Consider the following 10,578-nt stretch of genomic DNA (forward strand, 5'->3'; position numbering starts at 1 on the left):
CCAAGGGCACCTTTGGAGGATGGGTTGCTGATGGAGGACTGTGTGGGATCCAAGCTTGGGCAAGGCTATGCCATGGGAGCTTTTGACTTGAATCTGGGAATAAATGTGACCTGGACCTTTCCTGAGGGCCGTTTTGAAGACAACTAGTGACAGCACCCAAAAACTGAGCCAGGCAGTAAGTTAATAAGGGGTGTGAGGAATTGGTCTGGGGTTAAGTTCAAGTTTGCAGGGTAGGTGTTTCTAATGCATTATGTAATGTCTCCTGCAGTGGGAAGAATGGTGCCTTTCTCCAGTGTGAAGCAAAGCAAAGCAAACAGGAGTTCCACTTCCACTGGATGAGTTTAATGCCATAACACTCATGAAGTGACAGGTGTTTCCCCAGGCAGAAGTGTAGGCTGAATAAAAGCCCAAATCAAGCAGGTTTCAAACTGACAGTGACTGCTCTCATTATGTATTTTTAATAGACAAAATTCAAAAGGGCTGAGAAACAATGAGAATAAGACCACTTTTTTTTAAGGTTGATGAAATTTATTTGAATTAAAAAAAAAAGGAAAAGAAAAAAGAAGGAGAAGCTGATTGAGGGAAGACTAAAGATTTTGCACATCTTTGTTGTAATGCAATAGTTGTCCCATGCATGTGTCATAGGGAAGATAGCTTAAGGAACACCAGGGAAATGATGCATGAGGTCCAAAGAGATAATCTCACTGTGTATATATTTTCAGCAGTGTTATATGAAGATCTTAACAGTAAAACCTCTTCCCTGTGGACTCTGAATGCATGGTAAGGGCCTTGATGTTCTGCAAGGGTCAGATCAGCTGCTTAGCTGACTGCAGTGGCTCAGAGGTGCTGCATCAGCATGTTCAGAGTTGACTTGCCAGTCTGTAAAATGCCACCTCTGCCCCCAGACGTCACCCTTTTGGTATCTGCAGATTTAAAATTCTTCTGAGATAGCATCAGTACCCTGCATGGGGGCCTGGTGGAGATTGGTGCTCAGACAAGACATATCTGTGAGCCAAAGCAAGAGTGGGGAGCAGCATTTCAGCAGCATATTTTCCTCCCAGACAGCTCCATGAACCTACAAATTAAATGCATTTGCTGTTGACATGAAATACAAAGTAAGTTAAAAGCTGATACCCTCAAATGCTGTCAAATACCCCCAAATGTCTGTCATGTTCTTACAGTGCCAAGTAAATGATGCCAAGTAAATGACATAGGAAGAGGTCCCCATATGAGCACACTGGCAGCTGAAGTTTCTGCTGCTGATCTGACTGAAATGACAGGCAACCAAACAGAAGATAAAAACAAGGATGTTTATGAAGTTGCAGTGCTGATTTCCTGTAAGAAGTCTGGTTTTCAGAAAGGTGAGTGTGGCTGAGTAGGCAAGATGGTTGAGATGAAATGGGAGTTTATAGAGTGAATAAAGTGGAAGAACATGGCTTTGCACAGGCCACCCCAGCTTATGATGTGCCCCCAAGCTGGGCAGAGAAGCACAGTCATGTGTGTTTGCACACATTGCACATATTTCCTCCTGCATGCACTTCACTGCACACAGGTTCACCCAAACTAAGCAAACCCTCCTTCCCAGGCAGCCCCACTCTTGCACTGCCAGCCTGTGTGGTGAAATGGTCCCACTCCACCATGACAGGCAGGGGGGAAAGGGTAGGTGGGTGTTTCCATGTCCCTCTGCTAGCAGGGCAAAACAAAAAACCTTTATTCTTTGGGAGCTGATCTGCTCTCACGGCTTCAGGTTATAATCCCTTTTGGTGACATCACAGGTACTGCTGGGGCCGCCAAGGTGATGTCACAATGAGAAGCTTATGACTGTAAATGGGGAGTAAGTCACAAGAACAGATGACCTCAAAATAAGCTAATATCCTGTTATTATATAAGTGCTCCCAAAACTTATATAAATGTGCCAGTAACAAAAAATAAGAAAGAGAAAAGGCCCAATGACCTATCAGGATATGTGAAGATGTGTGCAAATTTGATATTTCTCACAGACCCACAGATCCTTTATTAGTGTGTCTTGCCACAAAATCTTCCCACTATCAGCTCAGTTTTAAAAATCAATCTCAGGATCTTTCCTTATTTAAAGAGAATAGCACAAAAGTTCTCCATATTTTGACACATCCAATAATCACATACATGCTCAGTCATAGCAAAGCATCTCAACCAAACATAATCTACATTTTACTGTCATAAATTTGTTAAGTAATTTGATCATATAAGAACATGGAAATGTGTCCTTCCTGTGAAGCCCTCTGGGGTCCTTGGAGAGTACCATAGAATGGGTGTATATCTGAAACTATCTAATTTTTACCTGCTGTAGTCTTATGATAAATAGGAACTAATAAAATTGAAAACTACATACAATTGTATCACAAAAAAAGCTTTATTGCAGCTGTAAAAATGATACTTTATATGCTGAACTAAATTCTTTGGAGTAGGAAATAATGTTCAGAATCTCTAAGGTATTTATTTGTAGATGTCTTGTCTTCACTGTTCTGCAGGTTTATTATTTTCCATGGTCAAATATTTATTACATTTTATCCTGGAAAAGTTTGAATGGATTCTTTTGCTTTGATATGATAAGAAACACATTTAAATGCCTCTAGGGATAAATTATTTCACATCAACACTTTCAAGCACAAAGTCTGGATCTTCAGCAGGTTTTTACATTATGCAAGTAGACATTTAAGGTACTTAATACTTTCTAACCTCTGGTGCCCTTTTTACACAGAGACAGGCAGTCAGCAGGGATTAATCTGATCCTAATTAACCACAAACTCTTCTGATACTTGGTCAGTGCACAGTAGCGTGCTGCCAGGTACACAGAGGTAAACTGATCTGGATTATCTGTGGGTGTATGTGCTTCAGGGAGGGAGGTGGGTGCTCTGTCCTGGCTGAGCTACGGGCAGACACAGCTTCAAACACGCAGCGGGGAGGCTGCTCTGCAAAGCTGCAGCTGCAAGGAAAGGGAAGGCTCCAGTTAGGCTTCTTCATTGTGACTTTCTAGCAAGATTCAGTTCTCAGAGATGGCATTTGTTGGTGTGGCTCCCTCCCAGGCCGGATCCCTGCTCTCCACCTCTCCTGACACAGGTGTCGCAGGCAGAACAGAAATCCCAAAGTTAATTACAGAAGGGCTCTCATGCAGTCACGAGGTGCATAAAGGACTCCCTTGCTTTCTAAACTCCTCCTCAGAGAGGAATCTAGGCGCAGATGGATCCAGGCTTTGCCCCAAATTACGTGATTATATTTTGAAGATTTATAGGATTATATAGGTGTAATTGAATCTTTGCGTGAATCATGACTGCAAGATTAAGAAAGGAAAACCAAATATATTAATAAAATTAATTATTCATTTTATTGATGGTGATAATTATAATGATTAGACTAAAAGACCTTAATCAGAATGACTTACTACACAGTATAGATAGTTATAACTACTGGTGCAGTGCACTATTTATTGAAGCAATATTGAAACAGCAATATTAAAGCTAGCACAACAATTAGGTAGAGATTGATGTTACTCACTCATACCAACAACTGTGGGCAAATCTATTCAGCCTTGAGGGGAGTCCCCAGTCAAGGGCAGAGTCTCCACACACACTCCTAGAAGGGGTATAATAGGTGTGCCTGCCATTAAGTGGGATTTCAGCACCATGGGAACAGTTGCCCCCTCTGAGTCTCTGGTGTTGGGAGGTGATGGTGCTCCACTCTGCTGGGATTGATCCATCCTCTGCTAAGGCAGCAGAGAAAACTGGGGACACAAGGTGGCAGGGAAACTTTGCTGCAGAGCTAAAAGAATTCCTACCCAGTGTTAATACTGGATGCTAACAACTCTGGCTCTTGATCTCCCTAACAGTGGCATGGCCAGCCCAGCAGTTGAATAGGGATCCAAGATACTAAAATAAAATTCTTCTGGGAAGGACAGAACAGGGCTTGCTGTCTGCAGGCTCTTCACAGATCCTCAGCTCTGCAGGACCATGGCTTTTGCAATGTTGTCTTGTTTGTGATGGACACCCAGGCCTTATGCATCAGATCAAGGCAGGCTGATAGGATCACCCTTACAGCTCAGGGAAACAACTTTAAAATTGAATTATTTATTCTGTATTGTTGTAAATGTTCATACAGAACAAGGAAATAGCAGAACAAAACTCAGGGGAGAAGAATGTGCCAGAAATGGGATCCAGAAAAGTTAACTTGATGAACCTAACGTAGCTAACACAAGATAAATTCACAAAGGAGCTACATGGAATTTCTTTAGTTAAAGTGGTGACCAGGGCACCTGCAGTCCTCTGAGCATAGTGGGATTTGCTGCTTGGGGCTTACCTCTGTTCAGGCTGCTCCAAAGAGCAGAGCCAGAAGCCAGCTCAGGCCATGGGGTAGGCAGGCACGTACCCAAATGAACAAGTGCTGGTTTCCAGGGTAGTGTGTTTGCTTTCCAAGCTCATTCTTCTCTTCTCCCCCTCAACTCTGAAGCATTCATCTCTGAGGCATGGTAGTTCTTGGAGATCAAGAGAGTTAGAATAATCCCCAGAGAGGCAGAAATTCTGGGAAGCTGACCTCTCTTGTATCGGTGTGCAGCCTGCCTGGTCTCCAGCCATTAGCTCTTTCTGACACAGCTGGAGACAGGCAGGAAAAGAGAGCTGACTCCAAGCTGAGCTTTCAGGGCTGTAATGCAGAGCCAATTCCTACAGAAAACAAGCACTGCCTTCTCCTCCTTTAAACAGAAGTCTGCTGGAATAGGCACTTAATAAAATAACATTTTTTTTTTTATGTTTCTCCGTAGTAAGCAGGACTATATCAGAGCTATACTTGATGACACAAGGTTATTCTCAATTTTTCCTTGGGAAGACTGGGACACCACATGGTTGAGGGTCTTGTTGAAGCCACACAGAAGGCATGTGCCATTCACTACAGGATGGCTGCAGATCTTTTCTCTGGAGTTGCTCCCTGTGCACTTTTGCCCAGAGATGCCTTTCAAGCTGGGACCCTCAGCACTGTTGTATTCCCAGCCCCTAAGGTTGTATGTTTGGAAACAGTAAATCTGTTTTCTGGAACAAAACAAAATTAAACTGTTAAACTATCTTGTTTCATCAGACACACTAGTAGTAATAGAGAAGAACAAGTGTTAGAAAACTAATTGGTCTGGTGAAGGTTTCTTCTTCAAGGGCACAACAACACACTGATTCTGCTTGAGATGTGGCACAGAACATATATCTCTGCATGACTGTTGTAATTAAATGTAAAACATTAATTTCTCAGTGCTTTCCCCCTGCCCCCCCAATGCTTAATGTCTATGTGTTGCTGCTTTTTCTCATAACAACTCTATTAATTAGGAAAAAGTGTCAAAGGACCAGCTAATGAATTAATGGATCATGAATTAAGACATTTTCTTTATCAGTGTTTCCTTCCTTTTTAGAGATAGAACAGCTACAGCCCTCTTTAAGTGCTCTAGTCAAATATTGGTGCATTTAATGTTGCAGTTCCTTGGAAAATAAGACTCTTTACTTCAGCATTTTAAGAAGAGGAAAAATATTCATAGATTGTTTGAGGGGAAAAAAGAAAGCATTAGCAGTTGTCACAGTGTCAAAATTAATTATTTTTGATTGATCCATTTGCCTTGATCTTTATGACTCTCAAGAATTTCAAATACTTCCCAGTCAATCATTTAAATTCCTCAGCTAAACCTCATACCTCATTAAATAAAGAAATAAGAGGGGGGTCTTGATATGCTTTTCTTTATGCCTGTCACTCCAAAGTCTGAAAATACAAATCATGGCATCATAAAGTATTCTCAGTTTTCTTTTCAAATAGCAAAAAATATTTCTCTGTACAGTTCATTGCATTCTCTTCAGTGACACCTTCTTGCTGGAACCTCTTAGGACCAACTCCAAGTACCACCTGCAGTGGTGGAAAGAGACCCTGAGACACTAAATTTACTGGTGGCTGTGCTAATGTCACCAAACAACAAAGGATTGTTGGGTGAAAGGCAAAGGGAAGGAAAGGAAGGATATACTTAGAAGACATACATTGAAAAATTTAAGATGTGTGTGGACTTTTTTGGGTGTGTATTGACTTCTTAAAGATTGATGTCCAATGGAAATATTGCAGAATGGGAAGAGGACTCAAAGTATAAGGCTATGGAATAGCGTATATCATGTACAGTGCACAGATGCTGTACTTTTTCAATGTTAAAACTATGCTAACAGATTTATTTCATATGTATCATCTATTTTATCCCATCACACACCCCTATTGATACATAAAAGCCAACTCTTGCCCTGATCTGTCTTTTCCAATGAAAAATAATTTCTTATTTGAGAGTTCAGCCTATTTTTGTTGCTGCTTCAAGATGGAATAGCTGGTTTGTTTTCCATTTTCAGTTATAAGAAATACAATAAGAAATACAAACCAGAATCTGAACCTGGAATGCTGCCACAGGAGAAGCTGAAATCAGAAGCAAATCAGAGCCATTTATAAATCAAACCTGAAAAGTATTTTGCTGCAATTTGTGTCTCACATTATTGCACACTGTAATAACTTAAAGGGGAAAGGCAACACTCAAGTTGTAAGAAGGCTCAGAGTGCTGGCATTTAAACTTAGTCCTCAGAGAGAGCCCAGACCTCTCAAGTTTCTCTCCTCCCAGCAGGTAGGACCTCAGGCAGTGTGGTGGCCTTGCCCAGCTCTGATGAGTTGCCCCTGGCAATGGCCCTGCTTCCCCAGGACAGCAGAGCAGCGCTGAACTCCTCTGGTGTGTGTCACAGCACTCACCTCCATGTGGCCCATGGGGATGTCCCTGCCACATGCACAAACAGCTTGTGTGAAAATGTGCTACAGAATTTGCCAATCTGCTTTCTTGCCATCCTGCTTGCCTCTCAGGCGGCACTTCCCAAGCTCTGGGATAAAAGTGTCCCCTTGGTGAAGATCAGGGGAGGTACCTTGCACTGCCACAGCAGTTCCTGACCTCAGCCAGAGCAGCTGATGCCCCTCAGCAGGACCTGCACTCTTGTACCTGTGGTTTCTGCCCTGTAAAATCCAGATTGCATGTGGCATCTCCAGTGAAGCTTCCCAGAAAAACAATGATTATTTCAGTGGAAAGCCCTTACTCAGTCCCTGAGACTGCTGTTCCCCAGAGTCTAGTTCTGAAAACCAACAATAAGAAGTAGGATTGATTGTTATTTCTATTACCTTTGGGAGAATTCTTTTATTTAATTTAATTTGATTTAATTTATACAAATTTGATTTTGGTAACATTTTTTTCATATACCCAGAATCTTAACTCCTGTATCACAGATTGCAGTCCGTTGTCTGTACATCTCATCCATCCGTATCTTGTCTTCTTTTTTTTATGCCAGCCCTTACATGATTGCACATCATTTTCAGAAGATTTCACACTTCTGAAAGTCCATATGGTTGTCAAAATTTTTTCTGATGCCACTTGTTTATGGCTTCAAAATAATCAACATAGATTCACACATCCTTCTTTCTTTTCCCCCTTTTCCTCCCCCTAGTCTCTTTTGTACACAACTTGAATAAGATTAATTCACTTTTTCTCCAAATGATGCTGCCAAAGTTAACACATCAGCAGAGAAGGCTTGGAGCAAAAATCTGTTCCATCTTTGTATGCTCTTCATTCATGTCAGACTGCAATCTAGCTGTCACTCCAGAGAGTAGAAAATTTTTCTTTGGGCCATCTACCAAAAATGGCATCATCAGAAAATGTTCTGGTGACCTGGCGTGTCTGAGAGATAACGAGCCTCTATGGAAGGAAGGAAGGAAGGAAGGAAGGAAGGAAGGAAGGAAGGAAGGAAGGAAGGAAGGAAGGAAGGAAGGAAGGAAGGAAAGGAAGGAAGGAAGGAAGGAAAGGAAGGAAAGGAAGGAAAGGAAGGAAGGAAAGGAACGGAAAGAAGGAAAGGAAAGAAATGGAAGAAGAGCATCTGCTGTGGGGACAAGCAGCATGAATCCAACTGAACTCATCTGCAAAGAAAGTGGTTGGAAAAGCAAACCAGCCCAGAGCAAAGATTATCCCGGGAACCTGGAAAACACTGTGCACTTGGGCCCTGCTGACAACTTGACAGTTTCAGCATCCTTATCCCCCAGGCCTGATGGCTTCCCCCCACATTCCCTATCTCATCCTAGTGCCTCAAAGAGTGAGATATTGCACAGCCCCACATGCCTGAAGCTGGTTCACCATCTGGGGCTAGAAAATGGGAGGAGGGTCAGAGATGGTTCCCATCTTTCTGCTCCTCTTCTGCCCTCTGGCTTGTCCCATCATCACCCCGACCTCATGGCCAGGTCTCTGGCAGTGGCTGTATCTGTTGTGCCTCAAGCAGCCCCAGAAGTCCTTTCTTCAAAACTTCTGCAGAGCCTTCACACACATGGTAGTGTGGCCACTAGATCTTCACCCATCCTGTGGGAAAACCAGCAGGCAATCAGCTCTTGAATGAAGGCAAGGCAGCAAAGTGTCAGGGAGGGAGACTTGAAGGGCAGAGGCTGCATTTCTGTGGCTTTACATGGCACAACAGGGGAACACTGGCATCTAGTCAAATTCCATAAGTGGGGGCACAGAGTAATTAGTTAAAGCTTTGCTTTCTTGTGACAAAATAAAACAAAACAAAACAAAAATAAAAAAACAAAAACAGCACTCAAAATGTAGGAAAAAGTGGGACTCATAACCATATCATGGTAAACCATGTGAGAAAACCCTCTTGCTCCTAATCACAGCCCAGCTTAAATAAAAATATGTCCATGCAATAGTTAATTCGTGGAAAAGAGAGGAATTATAAAATCGGTATTATGTGTTGCATTCTTATAGAGTATCTGTCCCGGGCAGCCCTGTCCCCAGGTTATTACACCTCAGGAGCAGGAGCTCTCCGGTAGCACTGCTAACCTCACAAGAAGCATTGTCTTGGCAGGAGTTGGGTCATACTTAGCAGATTATCTCCGTACCAGGAGGGCTGAAATTTCCATCAAAGTAAACAGAGGAATTCGTGACAGGCAGCCGGCTTACCGTGCCGTGCCCGGGGGCTCCTTCACAGCGGATGCTCGGCTCCATCCCAAGAGCAGGGCGAGCGCCCCTCGGGTCCCGGGGGATCCTGTCCCCGGCTGGAAGGGAGGAGAGCGGAGCAGAGAGGGACGGGAGCGGCTCGGAGCCGGCCGGCAGCCGAGGCTGAGCTGCAGGGCGAGGGTGTGAGGGGATCAGGGCACCCCGAGCCGCGGGGTCCCCCCGCTGTCCCCGGTCCCCGCCGGGCTGGCGGCACCGCCAGGTGGCACCCGGGGCTCCTGCAGGCTGGTGGTCGCCAGGGTGGCACTGGGACAGGCTGGTGGCCGCCGGGGTGGCACTGGGACAGGCTGGTGGCCGCCGGGGTGGCACTGGGACAGGCTGGTGGCCGTCAGGGTGGCGCTGGGACTCACATCCTGCAGCTGAGAGAGATCCCGAAGGCGGCGCGGGCACCGCCGGCCCCGCCCGGGATCGGGGTCGCTGCTGCCGCCAGGCCCGGCCATGGCCACGGTCATCGCTGCTTCGTCATGAGCCACTAAGGCAGCTCTCATTCGTGACAGGCAGGTTGGATTAATGGCCTCCACCCACCGAGCTATTCTTCCATTTTATGCACCGTGTATTCAGGAGGAAAGTGATCAGAAAGGGAATCTGATCCAAACCTCAGCCGTGCTTTACTGCAGGAGGCCGAGCCGCAGCAGGGGCAGGATGCACCTGCACAGGACAAACCCCTCTAAAACTCCCTTCTGTGGCCAAATTGAAGCAACACCATCTAACAGCAGCAGTTTGAACTTGGGTCTTGAGCTCCCAGGCCAGCCCAACCCTGTCTGAGTTGTGTCCATGTGGACACTGCTGAAGGCCTAGGCAAACTTCAGCCAGGCCTTTTCTCAGGTTCTGAGGATTTTTCTCAGGTCGTGACACTTTCTCAGCTCTGGTCAGGATTTTTCCCAGGGTGATGGCTTTCTTGCAAATAGAAAGGAATTAATAAACAGAGATTAGCACCTGGTGTTGACAGTGGGACAGTGCATGATGTACGTGACATGTTTTCTCCTATTGTCCAATGAACTGCTGTGCCACTTGAGATTCACAAACAGTTCTATAAAGATAGGTTTTAATAAAGTAGGGTTTTTATAAAGTGCTTTTTTCCTTCCACCCAAGAAGTGTGTTGTTATTATTTGCCTCTTGTAGCAAACAGCTGAGAGGTGTTTTTTGCAGCATGAGCCTGAGTTCCATGCTGTGGGATGCCCAAGGGAACATGGGATGATAGGAAGATGCAAAAAGCCTGGTGGGAGAATGCTGGAGACAGAGAGGCCAAAGCTTGATGTAGCCTTTTCCACAGTGGGAACAGTCCTAGGAGTGAAGGGCACCACCAGGAAGTGTCTTGGTGAAAGCTGCTTGAAGTGGTCCAAAACAGAGACAAGAAATCAAACAATCCAGTGTCTGAACCTGCTCCCTGTCCCACTTGCATTCACCACTGGAGACATATTCCACCACAGGATTTATGCCTTGAAAGGCTGCAAGGCTTTCCAAAACAAGCAGCTGGATTCCTCTACAGCTATCTCACAACCCACTAG

Source organism: Oenanthe melanoleuca, chromosome 1, assembly GCF_029582105.1.
Source record: "Oenanthe melanoleuca isolate GR-GAL-2019-014 chromosome 1, OMel1.0, whole genome shotgun sequence".
Taxonomy (NCBI): Eukaryota; Metazoa; Chordata; class Aves; order Passeriformes; family Muscicapidae; genus Oenanthe; species Oenanthe melanoleuca.